Consider the following 27,539-nt stretch of genomic DNA (forward strand, 5'->3'; position numbering starts at 1 on the left):
TATACCCGTGATATACCCATAATATACCTGTGAAATACCCATAATATACCCGTGATATACCCATAAAATACCCGTGATATACCCATAATATACCCGTGATATACCCATAATATTCCCGTGATAAACCCATGATATACCCATAATATACCCGTGATATACCCGTGATATACCCATAATATACCCGTGATATACTCATGATATACCCATAATATACCAGTGATATACCCATAATATACCCGTGATATACCGATAATATACCGATAATATACCTGTGATGTATCCATAATATACCCATAATATACCCGTGATATACCCATAATATACCCGTGATATACCCATAATATACCCATGATATACCCATAATATACCCATGATATTCCCGTGATATACCCATAATATACCCGTGATATACCCATAATATACCCGTGATATACCCATAGTATTCCGTGATATACCCATAATATACCCGTGATATACCAATAATATTCCCGTGATATACCCATAATATACCCGTGATATACCCATAATATTCCCGGGATAAACCCATGATATACCCGTGATATACCCATAATATACCCGTGATATACCCATGATATACCTATAATATACCTGTGATATACCCATAATATACCAGTGATATACCCATAATATACCCATGATATACCCATAATATACCCATGAAATACCCATAATATACCCGTGATATACCCATAATATACCCATGATATACCCATAATATACCCATGAAATACCCATAATATACCCGTGATATACCCATAATATACCCATGAAATACCCATAATATACCCGTGATATACCCATAATATACCCATGATATACCCATGATATACCTGTGATATACCCATAATATACCTGTGATATACCAATAATATACCTGTGATATACCCGTGATATACCCATGATATACCCATAATATACCCATAATATACCCATGATATACCCATAATATACCCATGATACACCCATAATATACCCGTGATATATCCATGATATACCTGTGATATACCCATAATATACCCATGATATACCCATAATATACCTGTGATATTCCCATAATATACCCATGATATACCTGTGATATACCCATGATATACCCATAATATACCCATGATATACCTATAATATACCTGTGATATACCCATGAAATACCCATGATAAACCCATGATGCCCCAGGCACGTGTCACTGTCCTGTAGCCAGGGAACCAACTGAGCAAGTTGCAATTTGCTTCTTTTCCTCTTCACTGGTTTCCCGCCTTTTCTCTGATTTCCCACAGGACAGTTTATAGCTCCTGCAATTAATAACTTTGTTAACGCTCCAAAGGGTGTGCTGGAAACAGGAGAATTACTCCAGACACCTTGCAGCCTATTTCCGCACACAGGAGATCAACACAGTGAACCGAAAAATAAAAGAGAACTTCAGTGGTTTGGACGGTCTCTTTTCCAATTGCATCTCATTCTAGTGACAGCACCGAGGGCTGGTCTTAATGTAGGACGGGGCCAAAATTATTGAGAATTTCTCTCAGTAATAATAAAACAGTAACTTGTACTTGATCCCAACTAAGATATAATTAATCCTTATTGGAGGCAAAACCAGCCTATTGGGTTCATTTAATGTTTATATGGTTTTCTAGTAGACTTAAGCTATGAAGATCCAAATTACAGAAACATCTGTTTTTCCGAAAACCCCAGATCCCAAGCATTCTGGATAACAGATCCCATACCTGTATAACTATCCTATTGGTCCAGGCTCCAGTAATGGCAGAATATGTTGCTGTTCAACGTACTCCCTTTTCTGTTTTTTTTTAGGGGAATATTATACAATAAAGAACTATGGTAGGTTATAAGGAAGGCTTTAGGCAGCCAGCATTAGAAAACGGCAGCTTACAGAAGACTAAGCAACTTTTCAATTGGTCTGCATCTTCTACTGACTTTTTCCAGCTTTCAAATGGGGAGGGGGGATGTCACTGACCATGTCTAGTTTATGTGAGTGTTTGTATATATATATATATATATATATCTGGGTTTTCTTTCAGAGGGGTTGAATTTGTTATACTCCCAAATTAACTATGGAACTATATGTAACTATGTAAAACAAATGCTCTGTACGCTTACACATTCATTGTTATTTCTACTTTTTACTACTCATCTTTCTATTCAGGCCTCTCTTATTCATATTCCAGTCTCTTATTCAAATTAATGCATGGTTGCTATGGTAATTTGGACCCTAGCAACCAGATTACTGAAACTGCAAACTGTAGAGCTGCTGAAAAAAAAAAAACGACATAACTAAATAAAAACACAAATAATTAAAAACAAAACCCAATTGCAAATTGTCTCAGAATATCTCTCTCTCTACATGATATTAAAAGGTAATTTAGAGGAGAACAAACCCTTTAACTCTATCATAGAAAGCTTAGTCATACTCCTTTGTGCAACTGAAAGTCAAAACTTCCACATATTTTTTTTACTTTAGTAGTCCTGAAATCATGGCCGCCATTAGAAACCACGGGCCCCATACAACAAAATTTTCGGGGGGCCCCCTGGGCCCCGCCCACACTTAAGCCCCACACCAAACCCACCACTCCACATAACAGTTAAAAGACCACACAGACATCAGCGCTAAAAAAGTAACCCCCCCACACAAATTATAAAAAGCTGTGGATGGTCAGGGCCCCCTTATAAGTTAAAAAAAAACATTGGAGCCAGGGCCCCCCATAAAAGTTTTTTTAAAAAAGCATTGGTGCCAGGGCCCCCCTTACAAGTAAAAAAAAATTGGGGCCCCAAAGAATATTTTTTTTTTTTTTTAAAAAAAACCATTGGCTCCAGGGCCATCCTTACAAGTTAAAAACATTGGTGGCAGGGGCCTATAGAATATTAAAATAATACATTGGTGGCCTGGGGATTAAAAAAACAAACAAAAAAAAACACAAATTGGGGTTCAGTAGAATTGAAATCATGGCTTCAGGACTTCAACTTCGCCTCCTTTCACAACTTTGGGCCTTTTTGGCGCTTCAGGACTTCATTTTCGGCTGTTTTCGCGACTTCAGGTCTTTTCGGCGCTTAGGGACTTCGGCTATTTTCGTAGCTTCTGGTCTTTTCGCCGCTTCGGGAGTTCAGCTTCGGCTGTTTTTGCGACATCGGGTCCTTTGGCTGTTCGGCTTTTCGGCACTTCCGCATTTCGACTGTTCGGGACTTGAAAAATGGCCACACAGCTCAGGCCCTCTCAAGGGGGCCTGGCTCTTTCAAAAGTGCAGCACTGCTGGGCCCCCCTTCATGCTCGGGCCTGGGACACTTGTCCCCCCTGTCGCCCCCTGATGGCAGCCCTGCCTGAAATAAGTTATTTAGAAAGCAATGTTATATTAAGATGAGAATGCAGGGGAAATATGCAGGTACTTCCCTAACCCTTATAGTATAACCTTGCACATATATATATATATACAAATAGTCCAGCTGTCTTGTAATGCACTCCCTTATAACAAAAATAACATCATGTAGGGTGCGTCCTTAATAATGGTGAGTGAATCCATGTATAACATACATATGTTCCAGCAAAGTCGCACTCCAAAGTTAAAACGTAGCATTTATTGTCCCATCATAAAAACATGATCAATAGAGATATACTCATCTATATGGAGACATCACGCGACGTTTCGGGGGTCCCCTGCCCCCTTTCTCAAGCGTGTCCCCAATGTGTATTGCATTGAATCAGTAAAAGACCCAAAAGTCCGTTGTCGCCATTGAAGTAGCGGAGGCTGCGTGCCCGGTCACTCTGACGCAACTACGCCACAGCGTCGGTGCGTCACAGAAGCGAACACACGCACATCCACCCATTGAATTAAACACGCCATATTGGTTATTGGCAACAATCCATCTATAGTATCTCGGGATGTAAATACATGTAGATATTCATTAATATTATACAGGGTACCAAAATGTCGTTTTCAATACAGCACACACATAATTACTCTTTCGGCCTAGCCACAAAATATTCAATTACCTATTTTTGTAATCACCAAATTGGCCAGTGGTTATTGATATTAGATAAAAAGATGTAAATCGAAATCCTTGTTCAACCCATTCGGACTCAATGATTTTAATCAATGAATCCATTGTACCTCCGTCCTTTTCAACAACATGATTCTGTCGCCCCCTCTCCTTGGTTGCGGTACATGTTGTATCACCCTGAACCTGAGATCATCTGCACTATGACCCTTTTCCAAACAATGTTTAGAAACAGGTAAAACAGAATTTTTCGTATTCACTGAGGATCTATTTTGGGAGAATCTATCTTCTGAATGGTTTCCCCTATATAGATCAAATTACAGGGACATACCAACATATAAACAACATAGCTCGTGTCACATGAATGATGACCCCTAATATTAAAACTCCTATTTGTTACCGGACTACAAAATAAGTCACCTGTAAGCACAAAGCGACACTGTGCACAAACTTTGCAACGGAACATACCATCCTTGGGGGGACCCAAAAATGTATATTGTCTTGGTGGTGGTCGCATATCAGTGCGTACCAACCTCCTCCCTATAGTGGAACCTTTTTTGAACGACATCATGGGTGGTTGTTTAAACTCAGTTACTGTCGGATATGCATCATTTAACAAATGCCAATGTTTACACAAAATCTGTCTGAACTTTTCGCTCCGGGAATGATATTGTCCCACAAAGGTCAGCCGTTTGTCTCTATTGTCAACCCTTTGTCTAGTCCTTCCAGCATTCAATTTAGCCTTAACAATTGTGGTGTCCAACGAATCTGGTGGGTAGCCCCTATGAACCAATTTATTTCTCATTGTAATAAGATCATGATCCACCCAGGTAGGATCATTAGTAATTCTACACACCCTTGTGAATTGACTGGTAGGAATCGATTTTTTGACAGCTGGGGGGTGTGTACAATTACTAATGATCCGACCTGGGTGGATCATGATCTTATTACAATGAGAAATAAATTGGTTCAAAGTTTTAACTTTGGAGTGCGACTTTGCTGGAACATATATATATATATATATATATATATATATATATATATATATATATATATATATATATATATACAGTGTATATATATATATATATATATATATATATATATATATATATATAGATATATGAGTGTGAAATAAAAAATAAATGGAAAGAGAATGAGATTTCACTCTGCTGCCCCATTGAATTGCCCTCGGCAGATAAACAAATGCCCAGATAGCCGAAATCATTTTTAAGTAAAACACTTCTACTCTATTGGCCATTTATAAATTGAAAGGAATTTTATTAAAGGTCCAACATTTTAGTCGCCTGTTCATGAACTTCCTCTGAGACCTGTAAATCCTGCCTGCAGCCAGAAATCCTGTTTAATATGTATAAGATGCAGTAAATTTCCTCGTCTCGCTTCATGATCAGACGTAAAACTGTTCATTATTTAAGGGTCATAGATGTGTTTTCTAAAGGGAATATTGTAACTAGGAGATTATTTGGGTTGTTTGGTAAAGAAAGGGGGAGGGGAGTTACTGGGAGCTTTCAGTTAGAAACAGATTGAACTGTGGATGTTGCCTTTGCCTGGCCTAAATTGTATGTGGGGGCCCTTTGTTAGGGTATAGTAACATAGAGTAGGAACTACATAGTTACATAGTTACACAGTTAAGTTGGGTTGAACAAAGTCAAAGTCCATCAAGTTCAACCCCTCCAAATGAAAACCCAGCATCGATACACACACCCCTCCCTACTTTTAATTAAAATTCTATATACCCATACCTATACTAACTATAGAGTTTAGTATCACAATAGCCTTTGATATTATGTCTGTCCAAAAAATCATCCAAGTCCCTCTTATATTCATTAACTGAATCAGCATCACAACATCACCCGGCAGTGCATTCCCCAACCTCACTGTCCTGACTGTGAAGAACCCCCTACGTTGCTTCAAATGAAAGTTCTTTTCTTCTAGTCTAAAGGGGGGGCCTCTGGTACGGTGATCCACTTTATGGGTAAAAAGGTCCCCTGTTATTTGTCTATAATGTCCTCTAATTTACTTGTAAAGTGTAATCATGTCCCCTCGCACACTGCTTGTTATTCAAAAAAAACTCCATCTCCGTTAAGGAAACCCCCAACTATATTATATTATATCTGCCAAAGTGCATAACCTGCATTTATCAACATTGGACCTCCTTTTCCAGTTTGCTGCCCAGTTTTCCAATCTAGTCAAATCACTGTGGGATGTGTCAGCATCTTATGGAACAATTCCCCCATGGGGAGACATTTTATGATAAACTTCAACTTCCATCATTCTCCATCAGTTTGCTGCTTTGTGTTGTGTCCTCTATCTTTTTATTAATTGATGCCTATGACATGAAGATGTTGCTGTAGTTTATGTACCTCAAGAACCAGGTGTTCACTGTAATACTAAACAGTTATCCAGCCCTCAATATCAGGGGTATCCTCATAATCACAGTTATACCCTCTTGCCTACTCTTAAACTCTCATGCCTACTCTATTTCTTTTTTTCCTACTTTCTTGCCTACTGTTACACCTTCTTGGCTACTGTTACGTCTTCTTGGCTACTGTTACACCTGCTTGCCTACTGTACTGCTACACCCTTTTGCCTACTGTCACACCTTCTTGGCTACTGTTACACCCTCTTGCCTAATGTTACACCCTGTTACCGCCTGTTACACCTTCTTGGCTACTGTTACGTCTTCTTGGCTACTGTTACACCCTCTTGCCTACTGTCACACATTCTTGGCTACTGTTACACCCTTTTGCTTACTGTTACACCGTCTTGGCTACTATTACAGTACGTCTTCTTGGCTACTGTTACACCCTTTTGCCTACTGTCACACCTTCTTGCCTACTGTTACACCTTCTTGGCAACTGTTACGTCTTCTTGGCTACTGTCACATCTGCTTGTCTACTGCTACACCCTTTTTCCTACTGCTACACCCTTTCGCCTACTGTTACACCCTTTTACCTACTGTTACACCCTCTCGCCTATTGTCACACCTTCTTGGCTACTGTTACACCCTCTTGCCTACTGTTACACCCTTTTGCTTACTGTTACACCTTCTTGGCTACTGTAACACATTCTTGGCTACTGTTACATCTTCTTGGCTACTGTTACACCCTCTTGCCTACTGTCACATCCTCTTGGCTACTGTTACACCTTCTTGGCTACTGTTACATCCTCTTGGCTACTATTACACCCTTTTGCTTACTGTTACTCCTTCTTGGCTACTGTTACGTCTTTTTGGCTACTGTTACACCCTCTTGCCTTCTGTCACATCCTCTTGGCTACTGTTACACCTTATCGGCTACTGTCACATCCTCTTGGCTACTAAAAACAATAATTCCAGCAGCACTCCGATGTGTGAATCAAAGGTTATTTATTTATGCCATTAGCAGAGCGACGTTTCGGGCTATTCCAGCCCTTTATCAAGCTGTTAAAGGGCTGGAATAGCCCGAAACGTCGCTCGGCTAATGGCATAAATAAATAACCTTTGATTCACACATCGGAGTGCTGCTGGAATTATTGTTTTTCGTTGGAATTTCTCCTCGGGCAGAGAGGAATACAGCTGTGCACCCGACGCTGCAAAAGGCGATCCTGTGTGAGTGTGGCACCTTACTGAATTGATCCTCTTGGCTACTGTTACACCCTTTTGCTTACTGCTACACCTTCTTAGATACTGTTACACCTTCTTGGCTACTGTTACGTCTTCTTGGCTACTGTTACACCCTCTTGCCTACTGTCACATCCTCTTGGCTACTGTTACACCTTCTTGGCTACTGTTACATCCTCTTGGCTACTGTTACACCTTCTTGGCTACTGTCGCATCCTCTTGGCTACTGTTACACCCTCTTGCCTACTGTCACATCCTCTTGGCTACTGTTACACCTTATCGGCTACTGTCACATCCTCTTGGCTACTGTTACACCCTTTTGCTTACTGCTACACCTTCTTAGATACTGTTACACCTTCTTGGCTACTGTCACATCCTCTTGGCTACTGTTACACCTTCTTGGATACTGTTACATCCTCTTGGCTACTGTTACACCTTCTTGGCTACTGTCGCATCCTCTTGGCTACTGTTACACCTTCTTGCCTACTATGGTACCATTTTGGCTACCCTGGCAGGAATTTACTTGTGTATCTTCCCAATGTACCAAGTCCCAGTCTGGATCCTGGAATACTCTTTGTATGTAGTTGACGTACTACATCACTGTGGTCTGCTGGAATTTGATCTTCTAAAACAAAGCAGAAATACAGAATAACATGAGCTTAAAGTTGCCCAAAATCAACATAATAAAACACAAAGCTGCTCAGAGAACAGAAAACATTCTTATATAATGTCATAATTTACTGAAGCTAAAAATACCTTCTGAAAAATGCTAACCCTGAATATACAGTAACTTTTAGTTCAGAGCCCTGGATTCTAATGTAGTAAGAACTTCCACAGAGACGCTGTCTGATATAATCTAATCTGGCGTGTTTAATAAAGCATCATTAGAATCTATTTGTCATCCTGACTGTGCCTGCGGCCAGCCATGTCTGTTCTTCTCTGTAGAAGCTTCACTAGTAGGTAAAATAGATGCAGAATAATTCAGCTTCTACTGCAAAATATTTAGAGAATAATATGCCCTCTACTGTAAATTATAAGGATACATCATTGCGTGGTCCTGTGACCATATAAAGGCACAAGGCTGCAGGCTGAGTTATACAGGGAACTCTGGGTATCTCTCATGTATTATAAGGGATAATGTACCCCCTACTGTAAATGATAAGGATATTAGAAGTCACTGAGGGGTTGTTCTGTGACCATATAAAGACACAAGGCTGCAGGCTGAGTTATACAGGGAACTCTGGGTATCTCTCATGTATTATAAGGGATAATGTACCCCTACTGTAAATGATAAGGATATTAGAAGTCACTGAGGGGTTCTGTGACCATATAAAGACACAAGGCTGCAGGCTGAGTTATACAGGGAACTCTGGGTATCTCTCATGTATTATAAGGGATAATGTACCCCCTACTGTAAATGATAAGGATATTAGAAGTCACTGAGGGGTTCTGTGACCATATAAAGGCACAAGGCTGCAGGCTGAGTTATACAGGGAACTCTGAGTATCACTCGTGTATTATAAGGGATAATGTACCCCCTACTGTAAATGATAAGGATATTAGAAGTCACTGAGGGGTTGTTCTGTGACCATATAAAGGCACAAGGCTGCAGGCTGAGTTATACAGGGAACTCTGATGATGTACCTTCTACTGTTATAAGTTCTGTATATAGATGTTAGATACAGTATATATTCCGTGCCAGCCATTCAGAAGGATTGGCCTTTTAGCAGAAAAGCTTAAAATCTAAATTCAGTCAAGAATATTGATTTTTTTTCTCTTTTCTCAGTCTGACAATTCATGTAGTGTGCCAGTGTGAGGTGTAGAAATGATTGAACAGTTTGGCAGGCTGATATAGCTAAATGAGACTTCACCATGTAGATTTTGGCATAAGCAATTGTGTATTACAACACTGTTCTGTGGCAGAACTCCAGAGTTTGTGCTACTGCATTCAGCAACTACGTGGGAAGAAAGCCCTAAGGGTAAGGGCACACGCCACTTCGGGCGACTTCGGAAAACAAAGCGCTTCGAGTGCCATCGATTGTACGCGGCGGGAAGGCTTTTCGGGGAGATTAGTTGCCCGAAGAAGAGTCGATTTGTCACCGGGTGACTAAATCTCACCAAATCTTAGTGTGAGCCCTTACCCTTAGACTAAGGGTGATATATGTCAGACAGGACTTCCCCCAGCATTGCTCATTCCCCACTCAGCTATTGGTGCACATAGAAGTGCATTAAATGTAGCTTGAAACCCATGGGTTCAAAAGTCAATCAGGCACCCTTTGTACCACCACGAAAACACCCATGTGTGACCTTGAATTTCTTAATCACAGCCAGTTGAAGGTTTGACACCTTCAAACTACAGTTGGAGACAGTAGGCCAATATGGTGACTCTAGATGGTGGTAGAAACACTAGTGCTGATAGGTGCAGAATGACCTCTAGCCAGAGGATCAGAAGTTCTAAAGGTTTCTGGTTGTAAATCTTACTGTTAAAATAATATAAAGGCAAGTTATATACTAAATGGCAGCGCATAGGGGTTTTTGTAGTTGTTTAATTTCTTTCAGTGTCATTCTGTGGCTACTAAAGCAAATAAAGTTCTTGCATAAAAAAGGGCATTAACTCAAGGGATGAAAACATAATTATGTCTCTTTATAGGTCCCTGGTGAGGCCTCATCTGGAGTATGGGGGCAGTTTTGGACTCCAGTCCTTAAGAGAGTCCTTAAATGAGCTGGAGAGAGTGCAGACTAAACTGGTTAGAGGGAGGGAAGCAGCGCCGGATTTCTTTTCCGGCCGCCCCTAGGCCGCGCGGTCCGACCAGGCGGCCGTGCGGTCCTAGCGCCCGCCTTCCCAGCGTGCCGGCGAAAGCTGGTGTAGTTGAACGGGGACGCGAACGTCCTCATAATGCAGCTGGGCGGCATGCCGTCCCTATTTTTTGCCTTGCCGCAAATCCGGGCCTGGAGGGAAGAGTTTAATTATGAGGGGAGACTGTCAAGGTTGGGGTTATTTTCTCTGGAAAAAAGGCGCTTGCGAGGGGACATGATTAGACTTTACAAGTATATTAGAGGACATTATAGACAAATGGCAGGGGACCTTTTTACCCATAAAGTGGATCACCGTACCAGAGGACACCCCTTTAGACTAGAAGAAAAGAACTTTCATTTGAAGCAACGTAGGGGGTTCTTCACAGTCAGGACAGTGAGGTTGTGGAATGCACTGCCGGGTGATGTTGTGATGCTGATTCTGTTAATGACTTTAAAGGAGAAGGAAACCCTGTAGAAAAAAACCTGTGCCTTCCAGACGAAGTGACTCCCTGGTTCTCAGTAATATAAGTATCTGCAACCTATCTACCATATACTGCGAAACAGCACACAAGGTATTGCTGGTAGGGTGAAACCCTTGCTTAAATTTTTATTGCAGCATGTAATGTTTTGGGTTCAAGGTTGATAAAGGGATTATCCCCGGAACGTTGCACTCTTTATACTCTTGTCATGTATTTTTTTGTCGAAAAGGGGCTCCTGTGAAGCTCATATGCCCTGTATGCCCTTGCCAAAGACTTGCCCTTCACACAGCTGAGATGTTTTAGGGTAGGGACACACTGGGCGATTTGGGGAGATTTAGTCGCCTGGCGACTAATCGCCGCGACTTTCCACGACCAATCTTCCCCGAATGCCTCCCCTCACTCTGCGCCTGGATAAAATGAAAAATCGCTTGCGCTAATCACACGCGGCGATTTGTTTTCCGAAGTCGCCCGAAGTTTCCTCGTGAGGCAACTTCGGGCGATTTCGGAAAACGAATCGCCGTGTGTGATTAGCGCCGGCGACTTTTCATTTTATCCAGGCGCAGAGTGAGGGGAGGCATTCGGGGAGAAAAGTCACTGCGATTAGTCGCCAGGCGACTAAATCTCCCCAAATCGCCCAGTGTGTCCCTACCCTTATAGTTTCCATGGAATTTATATTGCATGCATTTATAAATTACTTTCATCCCCTTTAAAAAAATCAGTGTTGCCCATAAATGGCTGATACATGCCCCCTGCTCATGGCTTCACTTGCTACCGGATACAAGACAAAATTTATATAGTATATGTATATGAGAAAATGTGAATATTTTTAATACCATCCTACAGGGGCATCACTAGGTGCCCCTACAACCCGCAACCACTGGTTCTGACCCACTGCATGTAGCAAATTAGAGAAGAGGCCAAAAACACGGGGATCACAGATTGTGGGTGGGGGTGTGGGCTTGACGGTTCTTATCAGACCCCCTGTCTATGCAGGCACTCCCTATAATCATACCTCTGGCCTCTTCTTTGTGTCTAAAAGTTACCCACACAATTAGATTGTAAGCTCTACAGGACAGGGCCCTCCTTCCTCTTGTGTCTCTTGATACTTAGCACTTCCTCTTTCATATAATTGCATTTTGGAGTTTATTTATTTATGTTATTGTATCCTACCCCATCTGGTCTATTAGTGGCTTGTTTTAACATATACAAATAGCATATGCCTGCTATGGTCTCTGAGGGCCACCGAGTGTGTTCACTTGGCCTTTCTAATGTAACGATAATAAGAATTTGAATTTTTTATGCAGCACTGAGTGTTTTAAAAAAGTGCTTAAAATGAAGGTATAATACAACCCCTGTTGCAGGGCTTTCCTGCGCTTCTATAAAGGATTTACTGGGTCTGTCTGTATATGATGCCTTGTAGTCTTATGTTGTTATTGGTGTGGCATGCCAGGCGGCATTTCTTTGTATATTTAGGGTATAGGAAAAAAAACTACATTTTTAAACTTTATGCCCCCGGTACAAAGTCTAAATTTAAAGGCCAGATTTCTACTTTTGAATTTCAGCCTTTGATAGCAGAGCGGGGTTCCCCTGGGCAGCACAAGTGTAACTGGCCTCTCTCTACATCCAATGGTCAACCATCGCTCCCTGTGTGCCGCCACCTTATAATGCTCAACTGCAGCTAACTGCCAATTTTTGTAAAATCTTCTTAATAACTCAAGTGCAGGGAAATGGGCACTTGCAATTGACAGTCGCTTGATGCCGTGCGGTGGTTAAAGCATCAGCTTTTTCCATGTCTCATCAGATGATGTTTTTGGGGAATTGGCTTTCAGGAATGCCGAATACAGTCACACAGACCTGGGGGGTTTCTATCTCATTAAATATCTTCCTGGCTGAAAGTGATAACAGAGGGAGTCCTGGGCTGGTGCTTTTTCTTGCAATCTTGTCAGCACCCGCACATGGATTTTTTTTAAAGCAGGAGGGGGTGAGAGCTGAGGAGGAGGAGGAGGAGGAGGTAGGGTTGGAATGGGAGGAGAGCAATGCAAAAGTATTGTGAAGTGGTTGGAGGAAATGAGACAAACCCTTTATCCCCTGTAAGTCTATGAGAATTTCCAGCAATAGCCTGTGCTTGTAGCCCGAGTCTGGCTGGGTCTGCTTTAGTCTCAGCCACTTTATGCATCCAGGGAATATCAGGACTGGCATTTAGCAAGGAAATTACCTGCGCCCGGCACAGGCGGCAGTTACTCCAGGGAAGGATTTGCCTTCTGCCGTCTCTTTCACTCCTGCAGCTTCATAGAACTTATAAGAGGAGCAAGAGAGAGAGAAGAAAGAAAGAGAAGGAGACACAGGTAAGGGGAGTCCCAGTGAGGAGCTGAATGGTCTCCTACAGCATGAAGGGCATTTTAATGGGGTCCCAGCTAAACACAAAATATAACATACTATAAAATCGTGTAATAATAATAATAACTGACAGTTTTTCCTTGCTGTTTATTCCAATGCCCCCCTCCACCACCCATCAGCTAGAGTAGGACTCCTATCCTCAGAGGCTTGCAATCCATAGGCAGACAGCTAATAGAAAGTGTTGGGAGAGAAGGGTCCCTCTGTATTTCTGTGGACCATATAATTGTTGGCTTAGGGGGAAGACACAGTAGGACGTCATACTGCATATTTTATAAATAATATTGCTACAGATTACACCGCGCTGTAATGCAAACATGCTTGTGATTTGTTGGTGAACCTACTTTATGTCACTTTTGACGTCATGTCATTTTTTATTGAACACGTTTTACAAGGAGCTCTAGACTTGAATGTTGCACTTAACCTAAAATTCGACTTATGTATTTTGTTTTGCACACACGACATGGTTCTCGCTTGGGTATGGATTTACGGTTGTGGTTTGTGGACGGTTGTGGGGGTCCAAGGTAAAGCAAACTACAGGGAGGCTATGAGGTCTTCCCAGTCTATGGATGTTCTGCTGCTGTACTTCAACTCCCAGCAATCCCTGGCAGCCTTAGTTTTGCATGGCTGCTTGGGGTTGTACTTAAGGGCTGCCTTTTGTGTAATATTTGTTTACTGAGTAACTGTCATCATCTTCTCTCCAACAGTCCCCAATCCTGCCCTACTTCTCTGCCCTACTACTACCCCTTGCCCTACTACACCCTCTATGCCATCTGACCTACTCTACTAGACCTTCTATAAGGTATAGTGAATAAAATTGATGTCCTGTGGGTTCACACTATATGGGCACAGTGTGGGTACTGTCTTCTTGAATTGGGACTGGGTTGAAATTGGATTTAAGGGCCCTGCTCACAAGAGCTTACATTCTAAAGCTATGTTACTGCAAGTCTTTTAACTCTTTTTGTGCCAGAAGGCTCCTCTACTCTGTCTGGAGCTGCTGGATTCTGAAGTTCTGATTGTTAACTGTACATGCTGAGAGCTGTAGTTCAGGAGCAGACTGGTACACCGTTCATGGAACTCTAATTCAGCTGGAACATCTGAGCTTGATGATACCCCATGGATTATACTTTCAACAAACAGAAATTCTGCACACAAAACGACCAATAAAAGAATTTTTAAAAACTCAGGGGCTACTAAAATAGCACATTATCCCCCACTGCAAATAAAGAGAAGGCAATTTCAAATTCAAGAAGTGAGTTATAGCTCAGCAGGGAAGCATATTACAGAAAAGGAGGCTTGGCATGAGGATAGCTGGAGGGAGGAAGAATGAAAGAATACATAAAGAAGCCTGGAAGAAGAACTTCCCACCTCTACAATGAGAGCGGCTTTGTTCAGAGGACTCTAATGGGCACCGGACTTGTAAGATTGTAAAGGGCATTGTTTCTTTATGAAGAAAGGTGCAGCAAAGTTCTCTATAGAAGATTTGTTGTTCCTCTCTGAGCACATTCCACTTTGTTGCAGGAAAGAGGGCGCACAGTGGTGTAACTACCGGGGGAGCAGGAGGTGCAAATGCATCAGGGTCCGTTCCCCCTCGGGGCCCGGCTGAGATCCCGCCACAGTGTGGTGTCTAGAGGGGTGGGAGAGTGACCTGGGTGCACATCCTGCGCCCGGGCCCATTAGACATTTTACTGTGGATATGCTGTTGCCACCTTTTCTGGAAAATAATACCGGCCTTCCTATATATTTATAGTTTTTCCCAATTGACAACATTGGGCTCAACCATCATTTTTACAGACCAGGCCGGTAAAATACCGGCCAGTTGGCAACCCTACTTGGAAGCCCTGCTGTGCTTACAACTGTCAGGCTGTGTGAATGCGTTACATGTATAAGTTATGGCAAATGGAGTTGGTAAATGAGGGTTACGGGAATTAATGGAACACTGGGTGCGAGGACTGCTTCGTCTATTCGCTTCTGCAGGAACGCACATGGTCACTCCTTGTAGGGTAAATGCATAATGTGGGATATTCACTACATGTTATAATATGGGCCGTTATTATTGCTACTTAATTGAATGTTTCAAGTACACTTGTGTGCCGGTGAGTTGTATAGAGCACGGAATAGGGCCTATTTGTATTGTCATTTGATTCGGTGTGGTGTTGCAGGTGGGCGCGCAACCTAAATGGAGTCGGTGCTGCTGTATTACCTGGGTCTGTGAACTAATGATACAGGGTTATAACCTGATCGGCTACCGTTTCCCACAAGTCTCCTGGCTGCATGAACCCTCTATAAAGTGCAGCCTTATCAGAGGGACTATTTATGGAACAATACTAGCAGACATATTTATATAGAACTGCGCTATTCACTCATTATCTTCGTCACTTTGGGGGATTTTCTGGAATGTTTTGGGGGAAATGTGGAATTGGTAATTTTCTTGGGTGTGTGGATTACATTTTCCCCTCTCCTGTTCCTGACCAATGCTTCAAATGCCGACCAGTAGAACTTAATTGCTTTAGTGAAGACTATCCCAAAACTGCATTTACTTCGGGGAAGAAGCCTTCTGATTACCTAGTGGTTGTAGATGAAATTCTCTGCAGTTCTCATCAACCACCTGTTCATCATTTTAGTCTTGGACACATATACATTTTCTCAGTGGCATAACTACCAGGGGTGCCAATCCTGTACCAGGGCCCCGCCGGCGAGTAGTTTCGCCACTGAGGGCGCACAGTCCTTCTATACAGATTAGAAGTTGCATCATTCTCTGGAGACTAGAGAGATGTGCCCCCTAACTCTCTGCAGAACAGAAGGTTCACGTTTCCCCTTTGTAGGCTAGAAGAGTTATGGTTCTCTGGAGACTAGGAGGTGTACCCCTGAATCCTCTGCAGAACAGAAGGTGCATGTTTCTCCTCTGTAGACTTCATGGTGCATGGTTCTTTCTGAGGAATTGGTGGAGCATTGTTCTTCTCTACAGATGGACATTGACCTGCCTTAACGACTACAAAGTGCACCAATTTTCTCTGCCATCAAATGCAATTTCTTGAAGTTGCAAATCTGTAGTAATATAATACTTGTGGTAGGACATCCTTTGGCTATTGCTAGAATTAACAACGTGATGGCCATGTTTATTTACATCCCCCAGCATCATAGGTGGCTAAGTGACCTTTCTAATTGTTTAGGTCCAAGGTAAATACCATTCTTGCCCTACCCTCAAATTAACCCTGATAGTGTAAACAAAAACAAGTATTCCCATGAGTAGATGGTACTCCAACTGGCACTGCACCTTCTATATTATCACCATTATGTGCCCAGTGAGGTGATACCCTTTGTGGCTATGAAATATCCATTATGTTCCAAGTAATAGCGGGAAGGGCTTGGAAGAATAAACTCAATAACCTTGGGGAGATGCTTTGAAACAGAGAAAATTCCTGGTGCGGAAAAAGTACAAGTTTCATTCTCACCTCAAAAGAATCTTATTATAGGCTCTGATGCCACCTGGGAGTTGGGGATTTGGACGCCTGTTGTTTTTTGCAGAGAACCGAGAAGAAATTCAATGGTAAAAAAATAACTATTGATTCTCTGTGCTCTATTCACGTTGTGTTTATGTTTCACCGAGTCTATAACAAGAACTATCTACAAGTTCTTGTGTCTGTGTAGGATTCCACCGGGTCCCTCACTTTTCTCCCATACCCCCAAAAACTACAGGCTGGTGAACTGGCTTCTGATAAAACTGACTGCAGTGTGTGAATGTGATGGGGATCTTAGATTGTAAGCTCCACTGGGGAAGCATCTGTTAAAGGATTCAATGCCACCGTATGGACCTGAAATGCTCAGGAATAGAGTAAGAGAGTGAGAGGACTCATTGTAAGGCAGTGAATGCACATGGCACGGAGGGGTCTCCTCTAGTGTTTACAAACCCCCTGCCATATGGCTCTTGTAGAGATGCTACGTAATGTAAACCCAGATCTGCTTGTTTCTCTTCTGCGCCACTCAGGGACTTCTGCTTTAAATTAGACTGCGTTTTGATTGCTCCAATCTGCCTGTCGGAGAGGCCAGAGGCCACTCACTTCCTTCCACCAACCACCCCATCCCTGCACCAACACACCTCTCCCTATCATGTTACATGTGTGAGACCTTGGGAATCCCAGGCTTGCCTCTGCACATTGGGGCCGGCTGGCTTGTTTCACTGCAACAGTCTCCAGGGCTGACACTTCTCTCCTTGCACTCGCTCTCTTCTACCACTTTCCAAGCACTTATCCCTCCTCTTCTTCATCCTTCCAGAGATAAGAAGCTTCCTCCCAAAAGATCTGTTCCTTTGCATCGTTCCCTGCTCTAAGGCAAATGTAACCTATTCAAAGGTATCCGGCACACATGCCCACTCCCCAATCCATATACACTTGCACCCTACCCCTCCTAGAAACTAAAGTATCAGCCAGTGCAACCACTTTAAGAGTCTTCAGAAGATTCAGGGAGTCTTCTTCGGGCAACTAATCTCCCGAAATGTCTTCCCGCCAGCAAGAATATGAATCGCCGGTGAGAAGTTATATGAATCGCTTTGGATTCAGTCTAACGAGGAAACTTCGGGCGACTTTGGAAATGTATGACATCTAGCCGGGGATTCATTTTCTTGCCGGCGGGAAGGCATTTGGGGAGATTAGTCGCCCGAAGTAGGGGAGATTTGTCGCCGGGTGACTAATCTCCCTGTCTGCCACTACCCTAAAGAGACAATGGTAGCCATTTACAGAAAGCAGGGTCCAAAGTACAAAAAATGTTTTTTTTTCCCTTCCTTGCAAATGGAAGAATTGCCGTAGGTCCCTGTGGAAGTCAGGGAGCACTGGTGGGTGTAGGTTGCAATGGGGCCCTGTACTTAGTGCCTGGGGCTGCCTTGTACCCCCTGGTGAGGCGCTGGCAAAATACTGAACGCAGCCAGACCCACTGTTTGCACTCTTGGTTCTGTCCAGAGTAAGTCTAATAAGTGTATATTCCTCATATATATTTATACAAAGTGGTCAGTGGATACGATATAAAGCATAGAGCCGCAATCTGAAACCTTAAAAAACCATCCACATGGTAAAACCCAAATCCTGCATGGCTAATTAGCGCACAATTTGGATGCCAGCAGCAAACGTATTGCTCTATGTACAGCCATGCATTATGCCTTTGAATTAATTGCATCTTTTTAAGGGCTGAAATAGCAGCACTATTGATGCACTTAATGCAATTAAAGGAACCGTATACTGGGCCTTACACACAAGCAGTTAATAATGCCACTATCTTTGGGTGCATTCTGTTGCCAACCAGGGTTGGACTGAAAAAATCCATTGGGCCCCCAGCCCTCGTGGGCCCCTCTGACCGCAACACAAATTGGTGCACAAAGAAGGTACAATTGGGGGTAAGGGGGGACAGAGGGGATTTACCAGGGGCAAGGGGCATGTGGGGATAGTGGAGGGAGGGCGGGAGGCCCTTGGTGGCTTGCAGGCCCCTGATGTGGCAACCCCGGTGGGCCCACACCCCTCCAGTCCAATGCTGCTGCCAAAAGGTTTTCAGGCAAAAGTTCTCTGGCCAAATTATCCATGCAGCAAGTGGGTTTTTAGTGTCTGGATTTATAGAGGGGATGATGCAGCCCTGTGCAAGAGCCTATGATCTTCACCACGGGAAAACCCTCAACCGTTCCTAAGAAAATGTATAAATATTTAGAGCAAGGAAGACTTTATCAATTCTCCAAGAAGGTACCATAGCTGCCAGGTATCCATTATTTCCAGACGCCTACGTTTGACTCTCAGGGCCTGGAAATGTCTCTCCCAATGGTGTCCTAGATTGTCATTGTCTATGTCACTCTAAAGACTAATATTATGGTGAACTTCAACTTGTTACGTTGGTTTGTGTAACCTCCTGCTGTTGACATCATGTCTGCAACTTTGTCTGTGACTTTAATGCAAATTTGTGTGTAGATACGAACCAGACTGACCCATCTAATCTGCCGGCTCTTGTTCCTTCCTGAAGGAGCTCAGACACGAGGGATTGTCCTTATTTCTCAGCCTGGTGTCTAATCCCGTTGGTGTGGAATCTATTTGCTGAACATAGATCGGAATCATGCTCTACTTGACTTTAGCTCCTCGCTAAGAAAATAATCTTTTTCCCTTTGCCATGACCCGCACCATTGACAGGCACCCTGTTGCTTCTTGCTAGACCTTTGTATGTGAAAACAAAACATACCTTTCCAGAACCTGGTCTTCAAAAGGACACATACCTTCATTGCTTTGTTTGCCCTTTGTGTTTGTTTAATGGAAATAGATGGATGTATAATTATGGGGCTTTTGCTTATTCTCTCCACATTGGTGGCTTCCAAACTGTGGGGGTGCCCCCTGGGGAGCGGTTAGAGTGATATTTGGGAGAATGCCTCTTTGTTCTCCTCGATACTCCTGGGTTGAAAGGCATTTAGGGAGAGATTTGGTATAAAACCAATTTGTTGGTAGATCTTCTATAGGGCTCAAATACCATGACAGTTTCAGTTGGCATTTGGTCGGTGCACATATTGATGCTATTCATTAAAGGTACTTGTGTGTAAAAGAAGTTCTTTGTACTTCTCTACAGTTGTACTTGCCACCAGTTTGTTCATCCCACCTCTTGCTCCAAATTGTGTGTAAATTCAATTATTAATGTGGGGGGACCCTGGAGTTACTGCTGCCTTCAAGCTAATTGCAAAGTTCCCTTATATAGTCTACTATTCCTACATATTCTAGATATTACCCTAGTTATTGTGAATGGCTGATATCTGTAACCTTGTTATGAGCTAAGGTTGGCTCTGGCTTTCATGGAGGAGACTTGAAGATAAAAGTTCAGAACCCATTCCTCTTGATTTAAAGGTGTTAATGGCTCCGTCTGGAGCTTGTGCTTTGCAAAAACTGCCATTGTTTTGGCTTTTCTATCTTATTACCTGCCATAGCCCTCCTGATTTGTTACATTTTAGTAAAAAGGGTGTAGCTTAGTGTTTACATGGATAGAGTGGCTAACATAGAGTAAATACAGGTATGGGATCCGTTATCCACAAACCCATTATCCAGAAAGCTCTGAATTACGGAATTGCTGTCTCCCATAGACTCCATACTAATGAAATAATAGAAAACTTTAAAATAATAATAAAACAGTAGCTTGTACTTGATCCCAACTAAGATATAATTAATCCTTATTGGAAGCAAAACCAGCCTATTGGGTTTATTTAATATTTACATGATTTTCTAGTAGACAAGGTACGAAGATCCATTATCCGGTAAACACCAGGTCCCGAGCATTCTGGATAACGGGTCCCATACCTGCATAACCCATACTGAAAGGTGCTATAAAATTACACAACAAACGTAAGGCGTCCCCCCCTACTAAGCACATTTTAAGATCCCCCTCCGTTTGCTTATTGTCTTTACAGAGAGATTATATTATTGTCACACACCACACCTCCCAACTGTCCCTTTTTCGGAGGGACAGTCCCTCTTTTGACAGCTCAACCCGCAGTCCCTCATTTGTACTGGAAAGTCCCTCTTTTCTCTGCACTGAACAGCCAGAAAAAGAAACAAAGTTTCTCACTTAATTGGCTTTTAGCAGAGAGCCCAGAACAGCTAACAGGTGCAAATAAGATACTTTGTAACAATTTTGAGACACAAAAACACAGTTTAGATAAGGAGAAATATTTTCAAACTTTCATAACCTGCCAAATTTTGTAAAACAAACATGATAATTAGGGGGTGTGGCCACAGAAAGGGGTTTGGTCCAAAAATTGCTGCGCTACGTGCGGAAAAATTTTTTTTTGTCCATCTTTTTACTTACAAAATGTTGGGAGGTATGCACTATTATTCACCGGCACTAAGCATAATTCAGCAGGAACAGCCTCCTAAGTTGATCATGAGCTATACAGCATTTTCTCCAGTACTAAAGGCAATTTTGCAGAAAACAAGCGAGCTGCTGGTTTGTAGCCATGGGAAACTCCGTTCTCTGTAAACATAACCTCTTTGCTTTTACTAAGACACCCCTCCCGTTTGCCTTTGATGGTATGAGAGGCCTGGTACCATTTACTGCTGTGCCGGCCCAGTTAAATGAGTATAACAGTAAATTTCACCTCCTGCATAATGAAAACGTTCAGCTAAATTACAAAGCAGGCGTCCGGCCATAGTCAGTAAGGGCCATTTATCCCTGATTATGATTGGTTACCCTCCTGTGTGGTTAGATCACATTCACAACATGATTTATCTCTCTCAATAACTTTCCTGCCCTCAGTCTGGGGTAACTGAGAGAGCAATTGCCCCATTTGCCCCAGTCCAGTTGCAGGAAACATGAAACCAAGTGACTTCTAATTCACCCACTGTATGTTCCAAATCATCTATTTTTTCTGTGTTCATGGCCAGGACACAATTGAATTCAGCTGCCCTACAGCAGGAAGCAGTGCCAGGCCAGATTATGTATTGGAAAAGCCTGCTGGCATGGGGGTTGCTGGTCACAGATGTGGATAGATTTTATTTTTTCAAAGGCAACCCACTTTTGAGTGAAAGAAATAATTTTTTTTAATGGGACATTATAAATGCACTAACTTAATAAAGAAAGCTTGCCATGCTCAGGGAACCCCTCCAATTGATTAGGCAGCAAAGCAAAAGCTCAATAAACTCTTTTACCTGGAATGTAGATAAGCATTCCTTCCTCCTGCAGTCTCCATTGTGCATCAACAAAACACTCTCTAGCAGTGTCGGACCGGGATGATTGAGGCCCACCAGAAAACGTTAGTCCAGAGGCCCATTCTCCAAACTATTTCTCCTTGTCCTCACCTCACGTAACTTCTATTTTTCAAGTCTCTTTTTTTCTATTCAATTATTTATTATTCTTTAGCCTTTCTGTTCCCATACAGAAGTAGGTATTGACCACGAAACAGGCCAAATGGTTAGAAGCAGGAGGGCCCACTGACTCTTGGGCCCACCGGGAGTTTTCCTGGTATCCCGGTGGGCCAGTCCGACACTGCTCTTTACGATAAACGCCATTGTGCCATCACCCTAGAAAACACTATCTGCCATTTACTCTGTTGTGCCCAGGCCCAAACTGGCAATCTGTGGATTCTGCCAAATGCCAGAGGGGCATCTGTAAATTGCTATAGACAGTCACTAGTTAGTGGGCAGGCGGGGACTGTTTGGGCCTCTGTCTACTCAATTTGCATATTTTAAATCCTAGTCTGAGCCTGGTTGTGCCATCACCCTACAATAAACTCTCTCAATAGATTCATCACCCATTGAAACAACTCTCTGTAATACACTCCATTGTTACTCATCAAAATGATCTCTACCGCACAGATACTACAGACAGTAAGGTTCTGATCCCATATGGGTTTTCTTGAGGATTCCTATGGACTAACCCAAAGTATGGTTTTCATATGGCCTTGGTATAGTCATAGGAAACTTTAGTCAGCTGTTGCGGAGCTGCAGTCCCCAGCATTCCACCACCTGGACTTATCACAACCGAGGCACGAAAATGGCACATCCAGGTATGTTTTGGTTGGTTATGGGGCATTTAAAGAGAAAAATCCCGGTGTAAAACCTATACATTTATTCTCACCAGTAATACGTGGGGTCTGGGTGCTCATACCCCAGACCTACAGCTTGAGGTGGAAGTATCCAACCCAAGGAGAAGAATGGCAGCCACTCACAGATCCCACATACAGGCTTGTAAAAAAACGGAAAACTTAAAAAAAGAGATCAATACATAGCCTTACGCATTTCATGCCGTCCGGCACTTAATCATAGGCAAGGTGGTTCAGGGGCAGGCAGGGCAATATACTTTTGAAATTCAATATGAAATGTTGTGCCAATGCTATTCGCTTCTTCTGTATACCACCCTCTATATTGCACCATCATTATTCATTGCCTGATAAATTCTATAGCCAAATTTCCATTAAATGATATAAATTCAGTTATATCGCACCAGGGTCAGAATTAGGGATAGTCATAGGGGCAATCAGCATGTTACTGATTGAGGGGTGAGGGAGGGACCAGAGAGTGGACGAGGGGTGTCAATATTTCACACTCTTTTTATTGCTAACGTTGGCCGGTGTTTGTTAGGTATTAGAGGGAGAGCTCTATTTTGGAGAATAAAGCAGATACATAAATGTGGATAAAACTTATTTTACATTTCTAAATAATTGAAGCCATCTATTGTTGATTAGCTGTCAGATTATCATACTGGTCATGCATTCTGCAAATTAAAGAACTGTTCCCACCTCGGTTAATGGGCTGGTCCTGGTCACCCTCCAACATGTGGCCCTGGATCCCTAGCGCTTTGATACTGTGAGTGTTTAGCCCCAGTGTCACGAAAACCAGATGCGTATAGGAATTAGATCAAACGTGACTATTATTTATCAATTCTCATATTCGGCAGCCCTGCTGTTTGCATTGTATAGACATGATTGGCCCCTTCCATAAATGACGGCACTTCCAGACATGTTGATGGATTTGAATCTGAGGACAGAGCGGAATAATTATTTCCAGAGATTGAGCCTGTGTGTGTGTTTGTCTCTGTGCGCCTGTATCTGTTATGTGTAACACCTAGAGGACTGGACTTGCTGACAGCAGGGAGTGAGTGGGGAATATAATGTGCACCAGCTGCTCTTACAATGGCCCTGTTATCAACCTCAATGTTTATTTGTCAATATTGTAGCCGGTAATTAAAGGACCCCTAAGCATTCGCCTTTAGTTTCTTCTCTCTGTTTGTCCAGTGAAATTGGAAAGTGAATGTATACATTAATATAATTATGTTGCATTCTCTCCTACAACATCCATGAGGGCAGGGCTGTCATTAGGTTTGGACTGGGCTGGAGGGACACCAGGAAAAAACCTGGGGGCCACAGTCCTCATGGGCCCAGACCAGCTCCACACAGCTGGCAGCCAGCTTCTTTCCTGACCTCCCAGCTCCCTGATATAGGGGAATATGTGGCTTTGGGGGCCCTGATGTTGAAGTTACGGGCCATGAAATAAATGGGTGTGCCCATGACATCAGGGGGCGGGGCTATGATGTGGCAATTGGCGATTGCCAGATCACCATGTCAATCAAGGGAATTCTGCCGGTTTTCCTTATTTAGAAAACCAGGCAGGAAGTTTTGACCCGGGCAGCCCTTCAAAATACCGGGCTGTCCAGGTCAAAACTGGACAGGTGGCAACCCTAGTTGAAACCCTGGTGGTCCCAGACCTCCTATTCCAACTCTGCCACGAAGGGAACAGACAGGAGTCCTGTAAAGAAACCATTGAAAGTGGGTGGACTTAGACTGTCACAGGGACAGGGCTTCTCTGGATAAGGGTTGAGTTTGGGTGGATCAGTAGATGGGGTTGGTAGGGGATAGTAAGTGGGGTTGATGTAGGGATAGTAAGGAATAACTATGGAGAGGAAAGTGTGTGTCTTTCAGACCAGAGCTGGTATTGTGCACACAGGAGACAAGAAGGAGTGATGAATGAACAAGATCAGGGTGATGAGGGTTTAACAGGATAGGGATGGTGCAAGCTAAGAATTAATGATGGACTGGAACAGGACTAGATGGGAACAAGAATAGAAAAAGAACAGGACTAGAGTAGAGAAAAGGAACAGGTCAGAACTAGGACAGACAGAAAACAGAGGCCCAGGAAGTGAGGTGAGGGGCTTATATAGGACAGGGTCAGCCAATCAGGCTAGTAAGGTTGCTGGGACCAGATAGAGGCTTACAGTCGGGTGGGGTGAATGGTACCACACCATTCCTGATGGCAGCCCTGTATGCTTGCTATACATGACCAGTTTAGGATGGGCTCATTAAGACCCTACTCTTTCCTATGCTGCTGTCCTTTTAGTGGGTGGGAGCCTGGGCAGATAGGGAATCTCTCAATACCTCTCAAATTTCCACCCCTGAATTCACCTATTGGTTTCTACTAAAACTATTGATTTGGGGTTTCTGATCATTCTACATTCTTGCAGCTCAAGGAAACCTGCACCCAACAGCCTAAATAAAGTCAATAGCAAAAGTGCTTGGAAGGGGCAAATTAGATTTGTGTGAAGGATTGATGTTCCTTTCACCTCCCATCAAAGTATCATTCTACTGAGTTTCATAGCCTCCAGCTGCAGTTTCCTCATCGGATCATCGGATCAGTGATGGAATGGGCAGATACACTGCATTGGACATTGATATATTGTAAAGACTTTATTAAACTGGAAGTGTGTTTCATAGTCACCAAACACCTGTCCCAGAGAGAGAGATCTTGTGTCTCAGAACTTACAATCTATAACATCTCCCAAGGAGCCAAGTGATTTATCCTCCAGCTGAGATAACGTCTCTGCAATCACCGTAATAAGCGACTCCATAGTAAATTTACGACTAGTTCTGCTTCCGTGGGCATGGAAAGGGGGTTTTCTACTTAAAGGGGTTGTTCACCTTTGAGTTAACTTTTAATATGATGTAGAGAGTGATATTCTGAGACAGGGTTGGACTGGGTGGTCCGGGGCCACTGGAACTGCTATCCAGGGCCCCCCTACTGTGGCACGCCGCTGCGCAGCGCCAACATTTTTTTTGTACAATCCGAATGGAGATTGGGCCCATGCGGGTCGGGCCCCACCGGGTTTTTTCCCGGTGTTCCGCCAGGCCAGTCTGACCCTGTTCTGAGACAATTTGCAATTAGTTTTCCTTTTTTATTACTTGAGTTTTTTGTGTTATTTAGCATTTTATTCAGCAGTTCTCCAGTTAGCAATTTCAATAATCAGGTTGTTAGGGTCCAAATTACCCTAGCAACCATGCATTGGTTTGAATAAGAGACTGGAATAGGAATAGGAGAGGCCTGAATAGAAAGATGAGTTATTAAAGAGTAACAGTATCAATAAATCTGCAGAGCATTTGTTTTTTACATGGGGTCAGTGACCCCCATTTGAAAGCTGGAAAGAGTCAGAAAAGTCAGAAAAAGAAGGCAAGTAATTAAAAAAATTAATAATACAGACCAATTGAAAAGTTGTTATGTGATAAAATGAAACACTTTCATTTATTTATTTTATTTAAAGTGCACCAGGTCTAGTATCCCCTAGCAACCAATCAACAGGTAGCCTTTACTGACCTCCTGAGCAGTTGCTATGGGTTTCTAGACCTGATACAAACATCAGGACTTATTACATGAACCTGTTTTTGTTTAAAGCAGAATAATGGGGGTGCAGGAATAAAAAAAAAGGTCCTGATTTAGTAGAATTGGCCCATGCTGGGGTTTCTTCTATATTATTCTTCTATATTAGGAGAGTAAATCTATTTTTATATCGTGTTTTTCCCTAAACAGACGTATGGCTTCAATCAGGATCTTTGACTCAATGAATTTTACATACAGAGCTTTGAAGCTTCAGTTTTTCTGCTTTTTCTTCCCCTCTGGTCACATCTGGGTTTGATAAATGAATATTTAGCGCTCGCCGGTGCATTCGTGATGCATTCTGTGAGACGGCTTCAAACTGGGTGAACTAAATATAGTTATTTGGCTTCTTATTAGCTACATCCCTGTATTGTGATGGATCAAGGAGGCACAGCCTGGTTTATCCCGAGAGAGGGATTATGAGTAATAGCTGCATCGGAGATATAGAAGATATATATATATATCATTTTGGGCCATGCTCGGTGCAAATGTTGGAGGTGCAGGGAGTTATAGTGACGTCACTCTCGCGACTTTAGCTCCAACGATGATTCACCTTAATAAACACCTTCCTTAGGGGACATTTTCTGTATTGTGTGTTTTAAGATCGGGGAGCAGAAATTGTCCTTATATAAATAGAAGAAATGAAGGCAACGTCTATAGCTCATGTTCATATGTGACTCCCAATAATGTTTAACCCAAGAGTCCTGCGTGGGGCTGCCGTATGGAACAGTAGCTTGCGCTTATGTACCCGCTGACACTACAGCTACTACAATACAGGGATGGGATTTCATTATCCAGAAACCTGTTATCCAGAAAGCTCCGAATTATTGGATGGCCATCTCCCATAGGGGTATATTTATCAAAGAATGAAGTTAGAGATCGCCACGGTCCGCTAGAGTGAAATTCTGCCATTCTTTTATTTGGGATTTTTAAAAGAGTATCAATGGGTGAAAGTGAAAGTTCATCCTTTGATAAATCCGCCTTTAAAAATGCCATAGAAATGAATGGAGAATGGCGGAATTTCACTCTAGAGCAGGGGTCCGCAACCGCCGGGCCTCCTGAACTGGGCCGCTAAACTG

General features: G+C 42.8%; 1 protein-coding gene across 1 annotated transcript in view; it reads left to right on the forward strand.

Moving 5' to 3' along the window:
- Window positions 1-12,964: 12,964 nt before the first annotated feature.
- eva1a.S (eva-1 homolog A S homeolog) overlaps window positions 12,965-27,539 on the forward strand; it is a 45,481-nt gene continuing 30,906 nt past the window's right edge. Inside the window, exon 1 of the mRNA XM_018265987.2 lies at window positions 12,965-13,266. The gene's annotated coding sequence lies outside the window, so the exon portion shown is untranslated. The remainder of the gene's footprint in view (window positions 13,267-27,539) is intronic.

The sequence above is a fragment of the Xenopus laevis genome, chromosome 5S, assembly GCF_017654675.1.
Source record: "Xenopus laevis strain J_2021 chromosome 5S, Xenopus_laevis_v10.1, whole genome shotgun sequence".
Lineage (NCBI taxonomy): Eukaryota > Metazoa > Chordata > Amphibia > Anura > Pipidae > Xenopus > Xenopus laevis.